The sequence below is a fragment of the Monodelphis domestica genome, chromosome 1, assembly GCF_027887165.1.
Source record: "Monodelphis domestica isolate mMonDom1 chromosome 1, mMonDom1.pri, whole genome shotgun sequence".
In the NCBI taxonomy this organism is placed as follows: Eukaryota; Metazoa; Chordata; class Mammalia; order Didelphimorphia; family Didelphidae; genus Monodelphis; species Monodelphis domestica.
The window spans coordinates 602,556,818-602,580,319 of NC_077227.1; the positions used below are offsets into that span (position 1 = coordinate 602,556,818).

The 23,502-nt window shown below is 37.4% G+C and overlaps 1 long non-coding RNA gene across 1 annotated transcript in view; it reads right to left on the reverse strand.

The window, feature by feature from the left end:
• LOC103092475 (uncharacterized) overlaps positions 1 to 23,502 on the reverse strand; it is a 313,263-nt gene that overhangs the window by 285,478 nt on the left and 4,283 nt on the right. The window contains exons 2-3 of the long non-coding RNA XR_008915591.1: positions 4,153 to 4,396; positions 3,920 to 3,961 (exon numbers count right to left, since the gene is read on the reverse strand). This is a non-coding gene — a long non-coding RNA (uncharacterized LOC103092475). The remainder of the gene's footprint in view (positions 1 to 3,919; positions 3,962 to 4,152; positions 4,397 to 23,502) is intronic.

The following is a 23,502-nucleotide window of genomic DNA, read 5'->3' on the forward strand; positions in this document are numbered from 1 at the left end:
ATGCCCATTATACAGACGACTTCTAATCTCTTCCTGACCCATCACACTTCTATCTGGCTTTCACAAAAGTATCTTTCTAACTCTCATTCAGACTAGATTTGTAGTCTGGTTTGTAGGAACAGTGTGTTTCTCTACTTCCCTGTCCTCTAAAGCTTGAAGAACATCAGATTAGGTAGAGACCTCAGAAGCTAACTACTCCACAGAGGACTTGAACAAGCACCCTCTCTTTAAAAATGTCTGTGATGGGGAATTCCTTACCTCTCAAAGTATCCTATGCCATTTGGAGATCACTCTAATTATTAGGAAGTTCTTTTGGACCCAGCCAATATATAGCATTGCTCTGTCTTCTGCCCTCTGGATAGAAATAAATAAATATAATCTTCTTCCATGTTATATCCTTTTTATATATTATAGTTTTTTAAATACTTGAAAGATAATTATCAATTCTCCCAAGTTAAATTCACCAATCCATGCATAGATTATTACCCTACATTTCCAAGCTATGCAACTACAGGCTAAGATACCCAGTTTCTGGATTCTCAGGAACAACAACAACAACCAAAAAAAAATGAAGTCATAGAAAGATCAGCTGACTGAATCAGAAAACCTGAGTTCCAGTTTCTGACCCTGTCATTAACTCGCTGTGAGAATTTGGGCAAGTCCTTTCCTTTTTCTGGGACAGAATTTTTACAACTGAAAAATCACAGGATCACAGAGCCAGGATTCCAGACTAGATGAGAAATTAAAAGACTATTAGCCACAATTTGAATGTGAACCAGATTCCTCTAGACATCATCTTCCTAAAGTGATCATCCGGCCTTCTAAAGACCTCTGCAAAGGGAAACTCACTGCCTCATTAGACATTCCAAACCACTTTTTAATACCTTGAATTGTCAGAACTATTCATATGAGGGGATTAGACTAAATCATTATTAACACTCTGTTGTTGTTCAGTAGGTTCAGTCACATCCAATTCTTCATGGCCCCACTTGGGTTTTTTTTAGCAAAGGTACTAAAGTAGTTTGCCATTTCCTGCTCCAGCTCATTTTATGGAAATGGAGAAAAACAGGGTTAAGTGACTTGCCCAGGGTCACACAGCTAGTAAGTATCTGAGGTCAAATTTGAACTCAGGAAGATGAGTCTTCCAGGCTCAGTGCTCTTTCATTGCACTATCTAGTGTCACCACTCTAGCTTTCTACAATCCTTTTTCTCCTAACTCCCCTCAAGCACTTTAATGAATTTCTAGTTCCCCTTTAAGTAACTATTGACTCATTACCCAAAGTCATTTCAATTTTTCTCATGGGAACAAGCAAAAAGACATTACAAAAATTCAGAAGACCCAGTATCATATTATATGGGGATCATATTAGAGGTATCCCATATCTAACTTTCTGAAAAGGGTTATACAAGTACAACCTAGAATATGCATTAGAAATAGATGATTCTGCATACCATTGACACACTGTTATAAATCTAGAACATGTTGTTTACATTTCCTTTGCTGCTGTATTCTTGTTTCCAAGATATCCACTCAAGTGACTACAAAATTCTAACAGATACCTGATTTTTACCCTCCATTAGTCTTTCCCTAGAAAGACTCAGAGGGACATCTCCTCTATTCTTAGAACCAAAAATTCCAAGGCAGCAAAGTATCATAAGTGAGAGGCTCGCCTACACCATCCTTCTAACTGCTGCAAAGGGCAAATTTGTTTCAAGGATAATCACTGCTCACGTAAAAGTAACCCCTCATCACAACACTAACCTAGAGAGATGAAACAATTACACAATACATGATTCTTTAATAAGTGTGTGCCTCAACCCAGAAGCTAAAGTATATTCTAAGTACTTATGCAATTAAAACAGTCCTGTCTAAACTACCTTCACAATTTAACAAATGAGTCTTCTCTCAATTAAATGAGATAATGGATGGGAAAGTACCCCGACAGCCAAAATGCACAATATAAATATGTCATTCTTATTATTGGTGCTAACAATAATGACATTTCCAAGAACACCAGTGAAGGGATTTGATGGAAAAGAAATGGAACAAGAAAAAGAAAACACATATCTCTCTCCTTTGTCTTTTCTTGTCATTCCAGGCAAACAAATGTTTCTGAATCTTATATGAAAGTCCTGTAGGAGAGTAAGATACAGATTTTCAATTCTTACAACTTGAGTCTTGATATAATTACTACTGTATTATAATGAGATTATACAAAATAGTTCTCTAAAGCAGTTCTTTCAGATATATAGCTAGAGACTTGTAGCTATAGGTGCATTCATACAAACAAATAATTTCAAATATCTACACAATTTTTCTATTCTTTTGGCCAGTTAAGGGATCATTAGGGAATTATGTAATATCATCCCCATGAAGCATATGAGAAAACTAGGATCCAAGGATTATTCAACTACTCAGTGGCACAAGTAGCACAAAATCAACTCTGGCTACCTGGTTTTAAGTCCAATGGGCTATGTAAGACAAGTGAGCTTGAATCTGCTTGCTTCCATGTTTAAATGCTATAAGTCAATACCTCCTTGAGGTCCAGGTAGTTATTGATCATCATAGTCTGTGTCCTTAATATGTGTGGCAGAAGAGCTGGAGGTCCAACTTGACTTGGTCAGAAGGGCAGCTCTTTTTGGAAATCTGCTAACTGTTAAGGTCAAAATCATGCTTTGAAAAAACCTTAACTCCTCTCTTTTTGAAACCCCTCTTCCCCAAGACAGAAGCTGAAAACAATCAACTATCCATACCTATACAGAAGGAAATACTGTAGAAATGAGCCATGTGTGGTGCAGACCACAAAGCTACCACAATAGCCCCCAGCACCAAACTATTCATCTGATGAAAGTATGGGCTGCCAAAAACTCATCTAATCCAGCCAGCAGCGTGGCATTCATCAGAAATGCGGATCACTGGAATAGTCCCATGCACCTCATGGTACCTTCAACCATTTTGCTCTTTTCTTGGGGGCAGATTTAATCTCTACTGAAGCAACCAGACTGAAAACTAAGGTGCTGACTCATTTTTAACCCAAAGAGCCCACACACTTGAATGATTCTACAGAAAAAAAATACTGTTAACAACTTGCTCATCTTGCCCTATTTTGCTGCTGAGTGTTTTTTTAAACAAAAGCAAATTTCCCAAAATGTTTATCACATGATACATAATGACATTTAACCGTTTCACTTACTGTAACTAGAACAGCCCTGAAAAAAAAATTTCCTGTTCTGTACTTTACAGATCTCCATTGATCAATATAGTTACAACATAAGAAACAGTAAGCCCAGTAAAAATCAACAATAAAAATTCTTCATTTCAAACTGATTAAATTATATGACTCTTCTAATAGTACAACCATGGTTCCCTTCTCCCTTCTCTTCTCCAGATCCTTTTCCTCTGATTGTATCACTACAAGAAAAATGCAAAGGGAAAATAAAGACTATAAACCAAACATTCACATGATTGAGCTAAAGAAACTGAAGGAAACTTTCTGATCACTCATTTCAATTCTTGTGCTCAGCAAAGAACAGAAATTGCCCAAAGGTTAATGTCTATTCCTAAGTGCCCTATAAAGCTGAAATGAAGCCAACCTGGATGCTCTACTTCTAGGTAAGTTCAACCTGCCCATATGGAGTTCAATATTTAACTTCCAAGTGAATGGTCCCTATTGGTTTGGTTCTCAATTTAATGCATTAATCAAAGCTACCAAGACAGATTCCATTGATTCCTTGAGAAATATCCCCAAAAGCTAGTCTGACAAATAGTTTGACCATATTAAGGGGTGGAGAAGAAGAAATAAAATTCTCCTAAAATATCAAAACTTTTAAAGTCTTCCCAGGGTGCATCAGCACCTCTCACCAGCCCAGATACTCAGGCAAAGTGCAGAAATCAGTAAAATGATAGAACCATACTCACCAGGGAGAAGTCTGTTGCTCCACCTCCTTGTGAACAGGGTGCCTAAGGGGATAAAAGTTGCATTTATGCACTCATGCAAAGTTTCATTGAAGTGAGAATTTAAAACCTGAAAAGCACTAAAGATATAGGCAAAAATCACTTATTTTTTCCTCCATTCACCAATGATGTTCCAAAGATTAAGACGACAGAAAAAAAAAACCCAAACCAAAAAAAAAAAAAAAAGAAATACACACCTCTCAGTCAGCCTTCATTCTCATTGGAACAGAATGACTCATGCTGACTCACGGCCACCACTTCCTCCCACTGCATTCTCTTCATGCTTCTAAGATTGACTGGTCAAGTTCCCAGGGTCTCTTTGCATCTCATTCAAAGTTCTTCCAGGAAGGGTAACTTGCCTTTACTGACACCCTGACTAGTAAGTGCCACTTTGCAAAGACCCAACTGTAAGTTCTTCAAAATCTCCATGTCAAGAATTACCTAGAAAGGGCAAAGGGAAAAAGTGAGAGGGATTGAAGAGAAGGGAGAAAAATAAGACTCAATCTATCACTAGCAATATGGACTTTAATTTTAACTTTGAACCATAAAAAACTCTAAGCAGCATGTTTATTTATGAAACCGGTCCCTCCCAAGGAATTTCTGGGAAATGGAGGGTACACAATTTTTTTTCTGCTACTGCAGATTTAAAATTTCCTCTGTGTGTTTGATAATACATGTCAATTAAAATCTTTAGTTAAGCAAGCTTGATCATTTGAATAGTCTCAAAATCATTCTCTCAAATCTATTCTAAATACAGTGTTTGACATGTAGTTTAGTTTTATATGCCCCAAACACTGTGTTTTAGAACTATTAGAGAACACATAAAATAAGGAGAAAAGAAAAATATTGTTGATCATCACTAAAAATAAGTTAAAAATATAAGTACTATGTCTCTCTCTCTCTCTCTATATATATATATAGATAGATAGATAGATAGATACATGTGCAATCATAAGAATTAGAAGAAATTCTACTGCTCTCCATAATTTACCATTGATTTTTAAGATACAGTTTGATAAAGCAAAAAATATCAGATAATTCACAAGTTATATGATTTTCCATCAACTAAAAAAATGAAATGAACGAAAAATATCCTCGTTTTTTGAGAAAGTTCAGTGATAGTCATAATCTCCATTCATGTTCCTAATCTGAAAATGCAATAGATATTCTTAGTTTCTTCTGAATAATTTATAGCATCATTCCACTGCTCTTACATAGCTTAAGAAATTTTAATTATAACAGGAAATGGAAAGAAAAGGGATTCATTTGATCTGTAGTAACATATCTAGAATACAAGAGGCATTTTTGTGGTTGAATTTTGGCTGATTCATTGTTTCTGGAGGCTGAATCATGAGCTCACTGATGAAAATGTGTGCTCTGACAATCTGATTTGATAATGCTCCATAGTGTGTGGGCCATATGATGGGGAAATTCTAAAGGGTAAAAAGCAAAAGGGGAAATTACATTGTTCACAATGGCAGATACCAGACATTTACAATGAATGAACAGAATAATAATGGGCAAGGACTCAGGATGCAGAGCTTTCATTGGCAACTGCATTGTTGACTCACTTTGGAAAAGAGGTTATCCACATTATAAGACTACTTCTTCATCCAGAACATCCGAGCATTCTATATCAGAAAACGTGAGGTACAAGTTTTCAGATAAAAGATGTAAGACAGATATAAAACTTTCATTTCACATAGGCTGATCATGAGAGTTAGTTGCCTGTTTAGTTTTCTCCAAATAGAAATAATCCTTATATGGATTTTTTTAAAGGGGTGGGAGAAAAATGCATGTTTTGGGAACATGTTGTCCAGTTTAGCTTGAGCAGACAGTTCAAGAGAAGAAGTAGTGGGTGTTCCTCCAGGGGATGTCTTTGGCCCTTTTATTCTCTCTACATTTTCTTCCTTGCCAATCTCATATACTCCCTTTCCTTAAATTACTCTCTATGTAGATTACTTCCATTCTATATCTCTAGCCCTATTCTCTCTTCTTGGTTACTGCCCTGGATCTTTAGATGTTTATAAACATGCAATCCTAAGCAATCATGGCTACCTCAGTTTCCTCATCTGTAAAATGAAGATAATAATAGCACCTGCCCCAAAAGGTTATTGTGAGGATGAAGGGAAATAACTTTGGCCAAAGACTTTGCAAACCTTAAAGTATAATATAAATGTTAGCTAATACTATTATTATTAGAAGAGACCATATGGATATCAAACTGAGAATCCCAAATTCAACATCTCCAAAAATGAGCTCGTTATCTTCCTTCAAATGTATTTTTCCTTCTGACTTTACTATTTCTGCCTATGAAGTTACTACCACTTTACTTTGCTACATTTGCAATATTGAGTTTGTTTTTTGCCTCTGTCCTTCATGTTCCCTTTTTCTTTCTCATATTTCCTATCAATCAAATGAATGTTACTAATTTCATTTCTTCAATATCTCTTGCCATCATCTCTTCTTTTCAATCTTAGAATTCTGCAAGAGTTTCCTTATAGATCATCTTATCTTTAATCCTTCTTTCTAATCTATTCTTTTTACTGTGTGATCAGAATAGTTTTCTTCACATATAGATTTGATCATGGCACTTCTCCATTCAAGAATCTTTAGTGGATTCCCCTTGTCTGTCATTAAAAGTCCTCTACCTTCTTAGGTGTTCCCTTTTCATCAATTAATAATAATATTCTATTTGCAAGCTATATTGTTCTATAATGTTCCTCTGGAACATTCCTATCACCCATTCACTTTCTGTTCCTTCTCTCAGGCTCTCTTCTGTAAGTAGAATGCACTTTCTCCTCATATTTAACAACAGAATTCTGATTTGTTCTTGTGTCTCTAAAATATCACTTCTTCCAAAAGTCTTCCCTGATCTCCCTGGTAGATAGTGATCTTCTTCCTTGGATTTCACAATATATTTTGTTTTTCAATCTTCCAATGAATTTAAATCAATTTAATTTGTTTAATTTAATTTATTATATATGCAATATAATTCTCTAATTAACTTAATACATCACATGTTGCTATGCCATGTTGTATATTCTAGTTATCTATATCTGTATCATATTCCAAACAGACTATAAGCTCCTTTAGAGAAGAGACTATATCTTCTCTAACCTTTATATCTTGCTATACATAAGAACTAAATAGTTACTGAATTGAACTGAAACTCCTTATGAAATAGAATTTCTCAACTAACTCCCTTATTTCCTTTGGGTAGGACTACTGGAAGAACCTGGATATGGCCTATTCTTCTGGTAGGAAAAGTGATTTCTCCCACATTTTTAAATATCAGATTTGAATAAGTAAGAAGATACTAAAGCAAGGTTCATCTAACCATAAGTAAGCCCAGTTGTTTTTTAGTCCAATTCTTCCTGAACTCATTTAGGGTTTTCTTTGTAAAGTTACTGAAGGGGTTTGTCATTTCCTTCTCCAGCTCATTTTTTACAGATGAGAAAATGAAGGCAAATAGAATTAAGTGACTTGCCCAGGAACACCCAGCTAGTAAGTGTCTGAGGCCAGATTTGAACTCAGGAATAGGAGTCTTCCTGACTCCAGGTTTGATCCTCTATTCACTATGCTACCTAATCACCCCATAAGTAAAATTCTCTTTAATTCAAACATTCCAAATGCCAGGCTGCCACAGTTTCTGCTTCGTCAATTTCCATCATCAGAGCAATGTAGTTGACATTTGAAGGATCAGCACCTTTCACAAAATAGGTACTCAGTGCATATTTGTGAAATTGAATTGTTTGCTTGTGGGCTTAAAAAGACCATGTAAAAAATCTGCAATGTATTTCTTTTTAATAGTTAACAGGCTTCTCAAATGTACTGTGAAGGGGCATGTGCTATACATATGGCAATATATATGGTTCTGAACTAGAGCAAATGAAATCACTATTCATTAACATGGAGACTAGAGCATAATGGTACCTCTACTAAGCCTAACATCTGGAGTCACTGTCATGGTTGAGCTACATGTATATATCTGTGTATGCATATATTATATATATATTTGTAAAATATATATATATATATATATATACATATGTGTACTGTGGTATAGCTCTGTGACTTTATCATGGTAGGAAACTTCCTGGTATAAAAACTCTTGCCTGATTGTGCAGATTAGCAACTTTTCTGTAATTTAGAGCCTCAGAGAGTTGCCAAGAGTATTAAGAATTTAACTAATTTGCCCATGCTCCCAAAGCATATATGATATGCTTTGGGAGCATGGGCAAGTTACATGTGTGCTGAACTAAAAAGTCAAGATTTTCATAGCACTATTCAAGTCACATAAAGTAATACATGGTTATGAAAACCACCATGTGTCAGGCACTGTGTTAAGTATCAGGGTTACAAAAAGAGAGAAAAGATAGTCCCTGCTTGCAAGAAGCTCATAGTCTAATGGATATTTTCTCAGCACTATGATTATTTCTATAAAGAAATAAAGTATATAGAAAGGGCATAACTGATGAACATTTTCATAAAACTTACATTTGAAAAAGAACACTAATTAATGAAAATTTTAAAACTTCCATCTAATACTCTCAAAGGAACTAAATATAAACCAGCTAGTAATATAGTTTTTAAAAGAACAAAATTCCCTTCTCCTGCATACATATATATACATATCCCTACTTACTTCACAATCTGATATCCCAAGTTCAGCAAAAGTCTGTAGCACAGATGTAAAACAGATGTTTCCAAATTAAGACCTTCTAGTCATTTGGAGAGACAGGTGGAAATCCTATTATTGGACCAAACTGTCCTTTGAAATTAATAACAATTCTGTTTTACTGGAATAGGCAAATAAAATTACAAAACAGAAAACTCCATGAAGGCCTGTGAAGATGTTTATATCACTGATCAGAAATATGGTACAATTATGCTACAAATCAAATCTCATGTTAACTAACTTCTAAGAGATTGCTCTAATATGCTGTCTGTGCTAAAATTCAAGCATTAAATTCTCTCTTTAAATAGGCAGGTTACAGCTTGTAAAGTGTTTTATACATGGACTCATTAAAATTGCATTTGCCATAATGTTATTTGACTAATAAAACATAGAAAATAAAGGAAAAGCAACATCATATGTGTTGAGGACTTTCATAAGATTAACAGTGATATTCATGGCACTCTACTGATATGGTCTAACTCTATATCCTCTCTTTTCTTCAAGCCTCCATTGACACCTCTAACCTCTTCACTTTTAGCAGATAGAATTTCCTCCAACTATCTATCTGTGAAGATGGGATTAACTCTCCCCTACTTTTAAATTTAATCAACTAAAATCAAAGACACCCTTACTTAAGTCCTAAGTGGCGGAGGTCCACAACCCACTTGCTAAAGTGGGTGACAACTCAGAAAAAAATGACTGCCCCCTAGACAGTCCCAAGCAAACTTAAAAACTACAATTGGTCCCCTAAAGTGGAGGAAGAAACAGGAAGTGACATAAAGAAGGGTCTTTAAAAGTGGCTGAAACTTCCTGTTATGAGATCTTCAAGCTCTTCTGAAGCTCTGGAGGCTAGTGGAGGACCTCCTTCAGTGTGGACCTGAGACAATAGCATTTGGTAAGATAAGACTGCTCTTGGATCTTCCCCTTTGGATTACAACATGGGTGAGGGGGAAAAGCGGACTCCTTTCCTTGCTTCTGGAGAGATTAGTTTCTGGAGGAGGCCACATGGCTATTCACTATCAGGTCCTCCAGCTAAATAGCCCTTTGGCTGGGGGTCCTCAGGAGGAGGGATAATTAGCTCTGCCTGAATTGAGCCAAGCACTGGAGAAACATTTAGGGTGATAAGCTAGACTGCTTACTCTACCCTCTTCCTCATTTCTTTACTTTTCCCCTCTATTTTATAAATAAAGCTGCTAAAAAGAAGTTATTTTGACTTGAGTTATAATATTGGTGACCACATTTTCTTATATTTTTTGAAACCATATTAATTTTATTCCCTACATATCTACTGAGAGGCCATCAGGTATGAATTCATTCAACTGTAGTTCATCCTGGAAACTTCCCCTAACCTGTTTTTCTTTTATCTTTTCCTTTTTAAGAATAATGGTGAATAACTCTCTAGCCCATGTACCAAATCTCATAAGCTACTGCCTCATTGACTCATAAGATCTTAATGTTGGAAGAGACTTCTGAGATCATTTAGGCTAACATGTTTGTCATCAAGTACTTGAAGATGGCTACTGTACACAGTACTCCCACTCCAAGTCTTCTGCAGGCTAAATGTCCCTATACATTTGGTCAACTGATTTTAGTATGGGTATCCTTTGGAGACCCTTCCCCATTTCTGGACATCTTCTTCTATACCTTTTTTACTTTTTAAATGTACCCTTAAAATATGGCTTCCCTCTAAGCCCCTGTCAGTAATATTCAAGTAAAGATTTGATGATCACTTGCCGGGGAAACTAAAGAAACAAATTAGTAAGAGGTTAGACTGTATTAGATCAAAGGTTCCTTTTATTTGTTAGGATCTGCATCTATTTCAGCTCATGTTAATCTTCACAAGAACTTTAAAAGGGAAGGGAATCATTAATATCTCTTTTTTGATATATGCAGAAACACTAAATATGATGTAAATAAGATACTGCCTATAACAACTTCAAAATTGACTCTTTCTTCTTAGATGTGTAAAAATACAGAGGAAAACCATAATTCAAAACATTTCTCTTATACCTGTCATCATATTCAACTGGCCTTCTTCCAAATTAATTACAAATCATGTACTTTATGCTTCTAATTTAGCCCCTATTTTAAAGAGATTATAATGGATTTATGAGGCATTTTACGATATCAACAGAGAGATGCCTGGGAAAAAAGAAATAGGCCATTCATATATAGCACTAGCCAAGAATAACCAGCACACAGAAGGTATTCTCCATTGATATCCATGCAATGTGAAGAGATATAGGAAAAGGTCCCACCACATTAGGCAGACCAGACATACATACACACTCACAAGATTTATGGGAGACATGGATGAGAGTCACACAGAATGGTTGGGTGAGTTGTGAACTGTACTACTGAAGAGTTTACCCATATAGGAAGATCAAAGAATCATTCAGTATGAGAATTTGTGCAATATGTGCCCTGGCTCAAACTCAAAACATATCTAACAGATTCTAGGATACCTGGGGCTCTAAGTTTACATATTATGCTAATCATCATTACAGTCATTTTCTGTCATTTGGGAGGTAAACCTCAGCTTGGGTTTTAGCTACACTTGAATTCACTATTTCAAAGAATTCACTATTTCAAACTGTCCTTGGAGTTTAGTAATTAATATTTTAGTAACTGGTGGTCCAGGGTGCTAAAGTTATGAAGCAATTGTGTTAACATATATGTCCAATGAAAAGGCAACAATTTGACAAACTATAAAAGGCATTAGAAGAATAGGAAGGACTTTGGGAGATATTTACAGTCCTTACCTAGGCAGGTCAATTGGGGTTTTCTTATCAGTACTGTCAGGAGGGCACAGTAGTCCTCTGATAGCTAAGCAACAACTGATTTTAGCAAGAATAATTTGTATAATAGAAAGTTGCAAGATACAGAGAGTGACTATACCCTCCTTTGGATACACCCAAAGGTGAACTTCTTTTCATCCTGACTTGGTACACACTCTAACTCTACTCATTTTCTGTTGATTGCCCCAGGCACCCAAAAAAAGCACTAGGGAGAGATATCCCTGTGGCTACTTTATATTTTTTAAGTCTTTATCTTCTGTTTTAGAATCAATAAGTATTAATTTCAAGGCAGAAGAATGTAAGGCCTGGGCAATTGAGATTAAGTGACTTGCCCAGAGTTGCACAGCTAGGAAGTGTCTGAATCTAGATTTGAATCCAGGTCCCCCTGACTCCATGCTTGGTGGTCCATCCACTGTGCCACCTAACTGCCTCAGCTTTATGTCTGTGCTGTGTTTATTCTTTCTCAGGTAGATCACAAAAAAATAACCTGAAAGAAAATTTTGCATTTAGAAAATGTTGGAAGGTTTACAAAGTTTTTCAAATATTACCTCATTTGATTTATACAACAGCACCAAGAGGTAGGTGCTATTAGTATGCCTGTTATATGGAAGAGGAAATTAAGTCTCAAAGAGGTTAAGTGACTTGTCCAAGGTAAAGCGGTAAAGGCTCTGAAGGAGGATTTGAACTAACATGTTGTTCATTCCAAGCCTAATACTCAACCCCCCCCCCCACCTTACTTTGTTGTTGAAATCATGTGGCCTAGAACTTTAACTTTTTGAGACATAGATATATATGATAAAATGCCTCTTCCTGTGCTTGTCCTCTCTGTTTATTTGTTGAGATGAAGGCTTTATTTGGGATAGTTACAAGAACATTAAGTTAGAGCTAAAAGGAATCTCAGAGATCACTTGGACTAGCAGTTCTCAAACTTTTTGGTGTCTGGCTGGCACTCTTTTCTTGTAAAAATTATCAAGGATCCCTAAAAGAGCTTTCATTTTTCTGTTCACACATTTAGTATATCTGAAATTAAAATATTTTAATTGTCATTTTAAAAATAATTTTGACCTCATGAACCCCTGAAAGAGTTGTGGGAATGCCAAGTGGTCAACAGACCACACTTTGAGAACATCTAATCTAAGCCAATCCTGTTATTTCATAGATGCACAAACTCATAACTAAAGATGACAAATAATTTGTTCAATGTCACATAGATAACAGTGCTAAGATTTAAACTCAATGCAGGCTTCTTTACTTCTGAATCATTAGGCTTATAATGTAAAGATTAATTCTTGAATATTCAAGTATGAATTCAATATTAGATCTCTAGACAATAACAAATAGCTTCTTCCTAACATTTCCAATTTAAAGTAAATGATGGAATAATAATAACAGAGAAGCTATTAACAGAGCAATGGATTTTGAGTCAGATGTCTTAGATTCAAGTTTTGACTCTGTTATTATTTGTGAGACCTTTGGCACTCACTTCACATTGCTTTTCCTCAATTTCTTTACCTATAAAAAATTGAGTAGATTAGATGTCTAGGGTCCTTCCTAGCTCCAAATCTATGATCTCATGAAAAGCCACATCAAGCTTACAATAAAATTAGTGCTACATATTAATGATAATCATAATTATTAGTTATTAGGGATATGCATGATACTGCATGTGGTAATCAAGCATGAGTGGTAAGCAATTTCCATAAATGACTATAATTAACATTTCTATTATAGCACAAAAACCAAATTTTTTAGTTGTTCTGTTCTCTGTTCAATCTTTGCTGCCTAGAATTCATATTACCATGTAGCTATCTTCCCTGGATACCATGCACACCTTTGAACCAACAAAATATTTAAAATAATTCCCACATTAATTTCGTCACTTAAGAGCTAACTCAAAAGCCAATCCAACTCTGGATGTGTGTTATAATTCAAATTAATATATCTACCACCTATTATTTTTCATAAAGCTTATTAGAAAAGGTATATTCAGAATGGGTGAATGACTTTCAAAATGGGTGAATGACTTAAACATAAAGAAGGAAACCATAAGTAAATTGGGTAAACACAGAATAGTATACATGTCAGACCTTTGGGAGGGGAAAGACTTTAAAACCAAGCAAGACATAGAAAGAATCACAATAATTTCAACTACATCAAATTAAAAAGCTTTTGTACAAACAAAACCAATGTAACTAAACTCAGAAGGGAAACAACAAATTGGGAAAAAATCTTCATAGAAACCTCTGACAAAGGTTTAATTACTCAAATTTACAAAGAGCTAAATCAATTGTACAAAAAATCAAGCCATTCTCCAATTGATAAATGGGCAAGGGACATGGATAGGCAGTTTTCAGTTAAAGAAATCAAAACTATTAATAAGCACATGAAGAAGTGTTCTAAATCTCTTATAATCAGAGAGATGCAAATCAAAACAACTCTGAGGTATCACCTCACACTTAGCAGATTGGCTAACATGACAGCAGAGGAAAGCAGTGAATGCTGGAGGGGATGTGGCAAAGTAGGTACATTAATTCATTGCTGGTGGAGTTGTGAACTGATCCAACCATTCTGGAGGGCAATTTGGAACTATGCCCAAAGGGCGATAAAAGAAAGTCTACCCTTTGATCCAGCCATAGCACTGCTGGGTTTGTACCCCAAAGAGATAATGGGGAAAAAGAATTGTACAAAAATATTCATAGCTGCGCTCTTTGTGGTGGCCAAAAATTGGATAACGAGGGGATGCCCATCAATTGGGGAATGGCTGAACAAATTGTGGTATATGTTGGTGATGGAATACTATTGTGCTAAAAGGAATAATAAAGTGGAGGAATTCCATGGAGAATCGAACAACCTCCAGGAAGTGATGCAGAGCGAGAGGAGCAGAACCAGGAGAACATTGTACACAGAGACTAATACACTGTGGTATAATTGAACGTAATGGACTCCTCCATTAGTGGCGGTATAATGTCCCTGAACAATCTGCAGGGACCTAGGAGAAAAACACTATCCATAAGCAGAGGACAAACTGTGGGAGTAGAAACACTGAGGAAAAGCAACTGCCTGACTACAGCGGTTGAGGGGACATGACAGAGGGGAGACTCTAAATGAACACTCTAATGCAAATACTAACAACATGGCAATGGGTTCGAATCAAGAACACATGTGATACCCAGTGGAATCACGCGTCGGCTATGGGGGATGGGGGGAGGAAAAGAAAATGATCTTTGTCTTTAATGAATAATGCTTGGAAATGATCAAATAAAATATTTAAAAAGAAAAAAGAAAAGGTATATAAGCTTAGATTTAAATCTCTTTTCTTACTCTAAGTTCACAGACCATCTGTCCCATTCTATGGGCATCTTCCTCTCTCTCCCTCACCAGTCTCCTTTCTCCCAGAGTCCATCCCAAAAGCTCAGGTATTCCCTGCCCCATTTCTTGTATTGACTTTCAGGACTTAATTCTGGTATTTGAGGAATGTGGATCAACCAGTTGGCCCTACAGGAGGGGGAAGGAATGAACTTCCCTTGACACCATCCCTCGTGTGATCCTTTGGGAGACCAGTCTTCCCAATGGATCATTTAAACATAACTCTTTTAAATCTCTAAATACCTTCTAGCTAAAAGTACATACAATATTGCATTTTCTAAGAGGAAGTTATAATAGTTAGAGATGATAGGGAAATATAAGAAGAAAAATACAAAAACTGATTGGCCAATGTATTGACAAAATGCCAATTAGGGAGCAGTACCCTTTGGCATAAGAGTTTACATTCAGAATAGTTATGTTCAACCCCCTTCAGTTCAGTTCATTATATACCAAATTTCATTTGGGATCTTTTGATGCAGTGTGTGCCTTCTGTAGGTATCTTGACAGCACCTTCTCCAAAAGAATCATCTTTCTTGATTCAGAATGTTGGCAAATTTCTTTTCCTGAAATTTCTCCAAAAATTTTTAAGCCTTGGATTTTAGGATACTTACACAATCCCCGCTCTCACTCCTTCATCTGTCTGCTCTCTCCCCAAGTCCATCCCAAAATCCCAGATATACTCTGCCCCCTTTCTTTTATTGATGTTCAGTATGTAACTCTGGTATTTGAGGAATGTGGATCAACCAGTTGACCCTTCAGGAGGGGGAGAGAAAGAACTTCCCTTGACACATGTGGTACCTTGATTTCTACAGTTTTTTTCTTTTCCAACAAATAGCAAACCACAACCACCACCACCAAGATAACAACCAACAATAATTTTTAATTTTAAAAACATTTCAAGGCTTACAGACCATCTTAGATATAAGATTTCATTTGATCTATGTACCAACCTTGGGAAGTCTATGCTATTATAAGTCCCATTTTACTGATGAAGAAACTGAAGATAAGGGATGCTAAGTCATCTGGGGAAAAATCACACAAATTAGTGTCTGAATCAGGACTTAAAACTAGGTCATCCTAACTCCATGTCTAATTATATACATGTATACTGCCTCTACTTCCTCCCCCTTCATCATTCTCCCAACCATAGAAGCTATGGCCCTCATAAAAATCCCTGTTCACACACACAATGAATGTGCACACATGCTTCCTTTCTTTGACCTAGAAAGATTAGCTGAGGATCATGCAGCCATGGTTAGTCAGTGTAGTAAGACCACCATCCTTCAAGAGAAAGAAAAGACAGAGGAGCCCAGTCCCATTACAAATGAACCTTCCCACACATATTGCTCACCATCATCTGTCTCTACTACCAGCTACTTCTGCTCTCAGGTATAATACTGTTCAGTCTCATACTGCCCTGTTTCTCTACTTCCCTGGAAGTTTATTCCCTGACTTCCTGAAGATTCTTTTCTTTCCTAAGCTCTGTTTGCCACTGTTTTCTTTCCCTACTCTGGATACTTCTTTTCTGTGTCTGTCCTGCCTATTGTTGATTTTTACAAGTGAAGAGATACCTTGCAGGTCTTAAATTTCCTCCCAATTTTACTGACTAGCTTCAAGTCTAGGCACTATTGGACTATATAGATGGTATATGAGTTTCCAAATCCTGTCATAAATAACAGAATGAATCCCCAAATCAATGGGAAGCAAGTACAAAAAGCATTGGATAGGGAAAGGGCATGTCAATGGACTAGATGACTGTTTTTTAAGCTTTGGGTTTGTGTGGTTGCTATTCTGGATTTTTATTCTCAATATATTTCTTCTTTTAACAGAGACAGAAGGACATTTGTAGTCACATCTTCTCACTGATATTATGTCTAATTTCTCTGAACTATATCATGCTTGTACATAATTTTGTTTTGTTTTAGTTTTTTTGCATGTTGACTTCCCCATTAGACTTTAAGCTCCTTGAGGGTAAGGATGGTCTTTGGCTTTTCTTTGTATCTCCAGTCCTTAGTATCCAGTGGCTGAAACATAATTAAAAACTTGTAGATGACTTGCTAGGAAACTTGCTGAAGGTTTTCTCTAGTAGTTCCCCAGTCCTACCTTCCTTATATCTCTACATTAGTAGTAGCCTCTCAGTAACTGATGAGTGTGCACAAAGACCCTTGTGCATGAAGGAGATTTAAGTGGAAAAGTCAATGCACAGAGACAGTCCCACTCTCGGCGTTGGAAGTCTGGGTCCAGTGGCACGAAAAATCATTACACCTGGAGACTTCCTCAGCTGCATTGGATGGCCTTGTTGTCTTTTGTGCTCCAACACACCCTAAGCACCCCACAGTGCTTTCCTGCGTCGCCATCTCAGCCTTTGAACCTTCTTATTGGTTTCTTCCATCTGTTCCGCTGAAGCAGTCTTCACATACAACCCACTGGCTACCCTCACAAGGTTTAGCCGGCCTGCCGAAGCCGTTGCCCGGGGTGTGGCTGCTGCCGCATGCTAGCAGCTACTGGGAGCCACAAGTGAGAGCTGGGTGTCAGGTGGGGGTCAGAGGCTGGAGAGCTGCCCTAGGAGGGCACAACAAGCCCTCCATACCAGAGATACTACCCTCCCTGAGCACCCCATACACCCCATCTCTACATTAAAGGAGAGAAAAGCTCAATGGAAGTTGAGAATGGGTAAAGACGCCTAAAGAGAAAGGGAGAGGGAACCCAAGAAACTTGGCCTACTTTACAATTCTGGAGGGCCACAATATTTTCCTTCAACATGTATGAACAGGTAAAAGCTGTATGTCAAACCACAGGAACACTGATCCCCTCAGGCTAACTAGGGCAGATAACATTAAGGGATTATTGCTAGAAAGGAACAACTAAAGACTGATACAGAGAATAGTCAGAGAGTAATAATGGTATGGACTAGTCTCATTGTCAGAGAGTAATAATGGTATGGACTAGTCTCATTGTCAGAGAGTAATAATGGTATGGACTAGTCTCATTGTCAGAGAGTAATAATGGTATCGACTAGTCTCATTGCTTTTAGGTCAAAAAGAGGTCTCAGTCTGTTGAGCCTTAGACAAAGGAGTTTGGGTACCACACTTCTCATAGACTTGTTTTGATGGGAACTCCATTAACAAGTGAACACAGGGGGCATCTGGGTGGCTCAGTGGTAGCTTGTTTGTACATCATTATTTGTACATTATCTCCCAACATCATAGAGTGAGCCCCTTCAGAGCAGGGACTGTCTCTTACTTTTCTTTAGATTTTCAGTGCTGAGCATTTTCTAGTTAATTAAATTCAAGCTAAATGGATAAAACAATTAATACCATATTAACCTCATTGAGCAAAGAATCATGAAATGAAAACAGGTCCTATCAAAAATTTCCATGGGGTTTAGTTGTGTTCAACTCTTCATGACCCTATTTGGGGTTTTCTTGGAAAAGATACTGGAGAGACTCCTTTTTCCAGGTCATTTTACAGATGGGGAAACTGAGATAAATAGGTGTATGTGACTTGTCTAGGGTCACATAGCTAGTGTCTGACACCATATTTTATCTCAGAAAGATGCCTTCTTAAATTCAGGCCCTGTACTACCTAGATGCCCTAACAAAAGGAGCCCCCTAGCTAGAAGTAAGGACTGGCATTACAGTTATTTAACCTTGGCTAGAAAATGCACATTTGCAGGTGTTCTGTATGTGTCTTCTGCTACAATTTAATATTCTAACTTTGCAATATTTAAAGAGAAAAAGAAACTATAGGGAAGACAATATTGGTACTTCAATGAGCCTTAAAGACACCACTTTTAAATTCCCATCTTTGGGCTATTAGGACATGAGAGAAAGGTCCATAACTAACTATTTTTACAGCTGGGTGAAATTATACACAGTGCCCCTGGGGCAAGTTTATATTGCACCCTCAATTCACTAGGGGCAGGGAAAGAGAGACACTATGAGATCTACTAATGGGAAGTCAGGTCAGGTGGTAGAAAAACTACTTATTTTAGACAATCATTCTAAGTAACTTATCATGACATGTTCAGTTTCTACCTGAAAGTTAGCATTTCTACTCTCTGAAAGACTGGAATTGGTCATTGGTTGGTTATTCTGTGTATTGAAAGAAGACCAAAATGGCACCACAATGTTGAGGTCAATGAACGTATCTGACCGTGGCCAATTAGACCAATGCCAGCTTGGAAGACTATACTACTGGTTGGGTACAATAGGCCTCCTAGGGAAGCTCTCCAGCCTCTGACCCCCACCTGACACCCAGCTCTCACTTGTGGCTCCCAGTAGCTGCTAGCATGTGGCAGCGGCCACACCCCGGGCAACGGCTTCGACAGGCCGGCTAAACCTTGTGAGGGTAGCCATCGGGTCATCGACCCCTGGTGAACCAGGGCTTTGCTCACCCAGCATGTGAAGACTGCTTCGGCGGAACAGATGGAAGAAACCAATAAGAAGGTTCAACGGCTGAGATGGTGACGCAGGAAAGCACTGTGGGGTGCTTAGGGCATGTTGGAGCACAAAGGACAACATGGCCATCCAATGCAGCTGAGGAAGCCTCCAGGTGTAACGACTTTTCGTGCCACTGGACCCAGGTTTCCAAAGCCGAGAGAGTGGGACTATCTCTGTGCATTGACTTTTCCATTTAAATCTCCTTCATGCACAAGTGTCTTTGTGCACACTCATCTATCATAGATGAAAACACACAAAGACAATCATCATCCTTGGTTACCGAGAGACTACTACTAATGGATAGGATTAACTTCCTAATTCTCACCTCATTATTCTACAGCCTGGAGAATTCCTGCACAATCAGGCAGTCTGCCTCTACCCCTTGTCAGGAAGAGAAGAGATGACTTGGGTTCCTATCCTTGACAAACTATTAAAAACATATTTTGCAGTATCCTTTTTGTATTTTATAGTATATAGAAAATCTAATCTTTACCACTGAGGAATCCAAGCTGTATCTTAACTGAGTCACATACATTATGAAATAACATTGAAATAGTAGGTTATGGCTAGCAGATACATGCTTGCTTGAATGCTTCTGATTCTATGAAAATAACTAAGATTGGGGTGCTAGGTAGCTCATGGAATTGATAGGCCTAGAAATGGGAGGTCTTGGGTTCAAATTTGAATTTAGATCCTTCCTAGTTATGTGACTCTTGGCAAGCCACTTAACCCCACTTGCCTAGCTTTTCTGCCTTGGAGCCAATCCATAGTATTGATTCTAAGATGGAAAGGAAGAGGAGAGGAGAGGAGGGAAGGGAATTTCTGAATTTTACTTTCCTCATTTAAAAAATGGGGGAAAAACAATACTTTATTTTAAAAAATCTACCTTATAAGGCTGATACAAAGTATGCATTGTAAACCTTAAAGTGTTAGATAAATGTGAATTATCATCATCTTTATCATCTCTGGGCTTCAGTTTCCATATATGAGAAGGTTGCTTTATGTCATATGGAAAAAAAAAAAACTTTCTTTAAATCACAGAGCACCTAAGTGGGTCAGAGGATAGAAAGCCAAGCCTGGATGGAGGTCCTGGGTTCAAATCTGGCCTTAGACACTTCATAACTTTGTGGCTCTGGACAAGCCACTCAGCCCCATTGCCTAGCTTTCACCACTCTTCTGCCTTGGAAATTATACTTAGTATCGATTCCAAGATGGAAGATAAGGTTTAAAAAAATCGTTTATTGCATTTCCTATTGTAAATGTAAGGCTTTGTTATCCCTATTTTGTCTGACTGTTAATCATATATTTCAAATTAGTAATGTTTAGAGATGAGGTATAAAAAGGTTGTGGCTCATCCAAGGTCACAGTACTAGTAAATGTGGGACCAGCAATGAAACCAAAGTTTTCAGGGCCCCTTCTTCCATATCATGCTACCTCTAAGGTCCATCCTGCTCTAACTCACAATGATTTGAAGACCCTCTTCTTTAAAACTTATTTCTAACTATGACCTTAAAATGAGTTTTCCAAGCCATGATCAGTTCCTCCCTCCCCACTATTGATGCTAACTTCGGATCTACTATTTTAAAGTTTGAACACTATGACCACCATTTTGTACTTCCATAACACCTTTCTTCCCATGATTTCCAATCCTATACGTTCTTTTTTTTTTTTAAACCCTTACCTTCTGTCTTAGAATCAATACTGTGTATTGGTTCCAAGGCAGAAGATTGGTAAGGGAGAGGCAATGGGGGTTAAGTGACTTGCCCATAGTCACACAACTGGGAAGTGTCTGAGGCCAGATTTGAACCTAGGACCTCCCATCTCTAGGCATGACTCTCAATCCACTGAGCTACCCAGCTATCCCCTAATCCTATACATTTTGAGTTTTTGCTAGCTCTTGAATCCTGTCAAAGCTGCTACAAGGTAGAAAAAGTTTCAAGCACCTTTATCCTAATTTTTATTGGCTGAAGAAAAAATTGTAACATGGTGTTTGCCAAGGAAATATGGCAGTGAGTCCTAAATTTCAGCCAAATGCTATCAGCAATTTGGCTCTGATACCTAGACTCCCTGGCAAATTACTTGCCCAGTTGTCAATCAATAATCACAAATCTCTGAATTTATAAAGCACTTTATACAATCCAAAATGTTTTCCTCCCAACATTACTGTTAGGAGGTAACATGTGTTATTTGTATTTTCAATACTAGGAAAATGAAGCTTAGAGTAACTTATTAAGTGCTGAGGCTCACACTCAAACCCCAAATTTCCAATGGCCAAATCTAACACTAGAACTGTGTCTCTAGGCATTTTTGATAAAAAATAACTTGATTTGAACTCTCTAGGTTTCATCATTTGAACTAAAGATGAAATCGCTATCCAGTGTTAGACTGTCACCAATAGAAATAGAGAAGCTGGGGAAAAGGAAGGTCATGATGGTTATTTCAGTTCAGAACAAATTGTTACCAAACTTCCACTGAGTGAGATATCCAGTAAGTTGTTGGAAACTTGGGATTGTAGCTCAAAAAAGAGATCAGGTCAGCAAATGGTCAGAGAATGACAGAATATTAGAGAATGAAGAGGACAACTAAGTGGCACAGTAGATACATGCTGGGTCTGGGGTCAGGAAGACTCACCTTCCCGGGTTCAAATACCATCTGAGACACTTACTAGCTGTTTGACCCAGGGCAAGTGACTTAACCCAGTTTGTTTCAGTTCCTCGTCTGTCAAATGAGCTGGAGAAGAGAATAACTAACCATTCCAATATCTTAGCAAAGAAAACCCCAAATGGGGTTACCAAGAGTCAGACATGGCTGAAAAATGAGTGAGCAACAACAGAAGGGAATTTAAGATCACATTGTCTTATTAATCCCTTCATTTTGTAGATGTGGAAATAGAGATAACTTTTCTGTATCTTAGTATCCTAGAATCATAAGTTTGAAAAGAATCTTAGAGGTCATCTAGTCCAACCCCTTCATTTTACCAATGAAACGAAAGCCGGAAAATGTTAAGTGATTTGTCCAAGGTAATGTGTCAGTTGTATGATCTGAACCCCATATCCTCTTACTATGCTGGAGGTGTGGGTGGGACAACTACCTGAAAGCATATATTCCTGATCCTCCCTTCAAGGTTCACCCTAATATAGTTCCCACCTACCTTTGCAACTTTACTTTATATCATTCCTCCTTGGCTTTATTTTTTTTTTGTACTCAAAGTACTCTGAAAATGTGTTATATTTTTGTTGTGATGTCAACAGCAAATGATGATAGGCATTGTCATTCCTGTACTTTGTGGTCCAGTGAAGCACATCATTGTAGATAGAAAGTTGATCTCAAAGTTAGGAATACTTGAATTCAAGTCTCACTTCTTTTTTTCTCTTCTTTTCTTTTTAAACTCTTACCATCTGTCTAGCATCAATTCTAAGACAAAAGAGCAGTAAGGACTAAGCAATCACAATTGAGGTTAAGTAACTTTTCCAAGGTCACAAAACTAGGCAGTGTCTGAAGCCAGATTTGAACTCATCTTACTTTTGATAAATACTGGCCACATGATCCTGTGGTGTCATTTGCTTTCTTGGTGCTTCCCAAAACTTTCTAAAATCCCAATTCAAAGAGCAAGTGTAAGCCTGTATTAATAGAGAGATTTTTCTTTCACCAATAAAATCACAAGTTTGGTCTAAGAAACAGAAACAACTTGATATTCCAATTCAATTTAAATAATCTACTCTTTTTTTTTCTTCTCTGTCCTATATCTAGGATTTTGCTTATTCCATCCATCCTGTCTGGACTAGATTCCCTCCTATCTTTTTTTTAAAGGTATCTCCTCTCTAATGCCCTCCCTGACCATCTTTTTCTCCATCTACCCCCACCTCACTGAAAGTGATCTCTACTTCCTGAAACATATCTTAATGGCTTTCAAATTCCTTGATTCTCTGAAAATTCCAGGATTCTTTTTTTTTTTTCACTACAGCTTACATAGCTCCAGTGTGGAGGGCTCTTGAAAAGAAAGGATGTAAGGATGATATACTCATTTATACATATGAATCATAGGGATACCAGGGGATCTGTAAGCTGGAGAAAATGCTTGTACTGTTTGAATAGCCATAGCTAGTTAACTATCTCACACAATCAATGAATTTATTTCTTTGCACATAAACACACATATGCTGGGGAGGGAGAAAAAGAGAGATGGGTAAAAGAGATAGTGGACAGGCAGACAGAGAGAGAGACAGAGAGACAGAGAGAGACAGACAGAGAGAGAGAGAG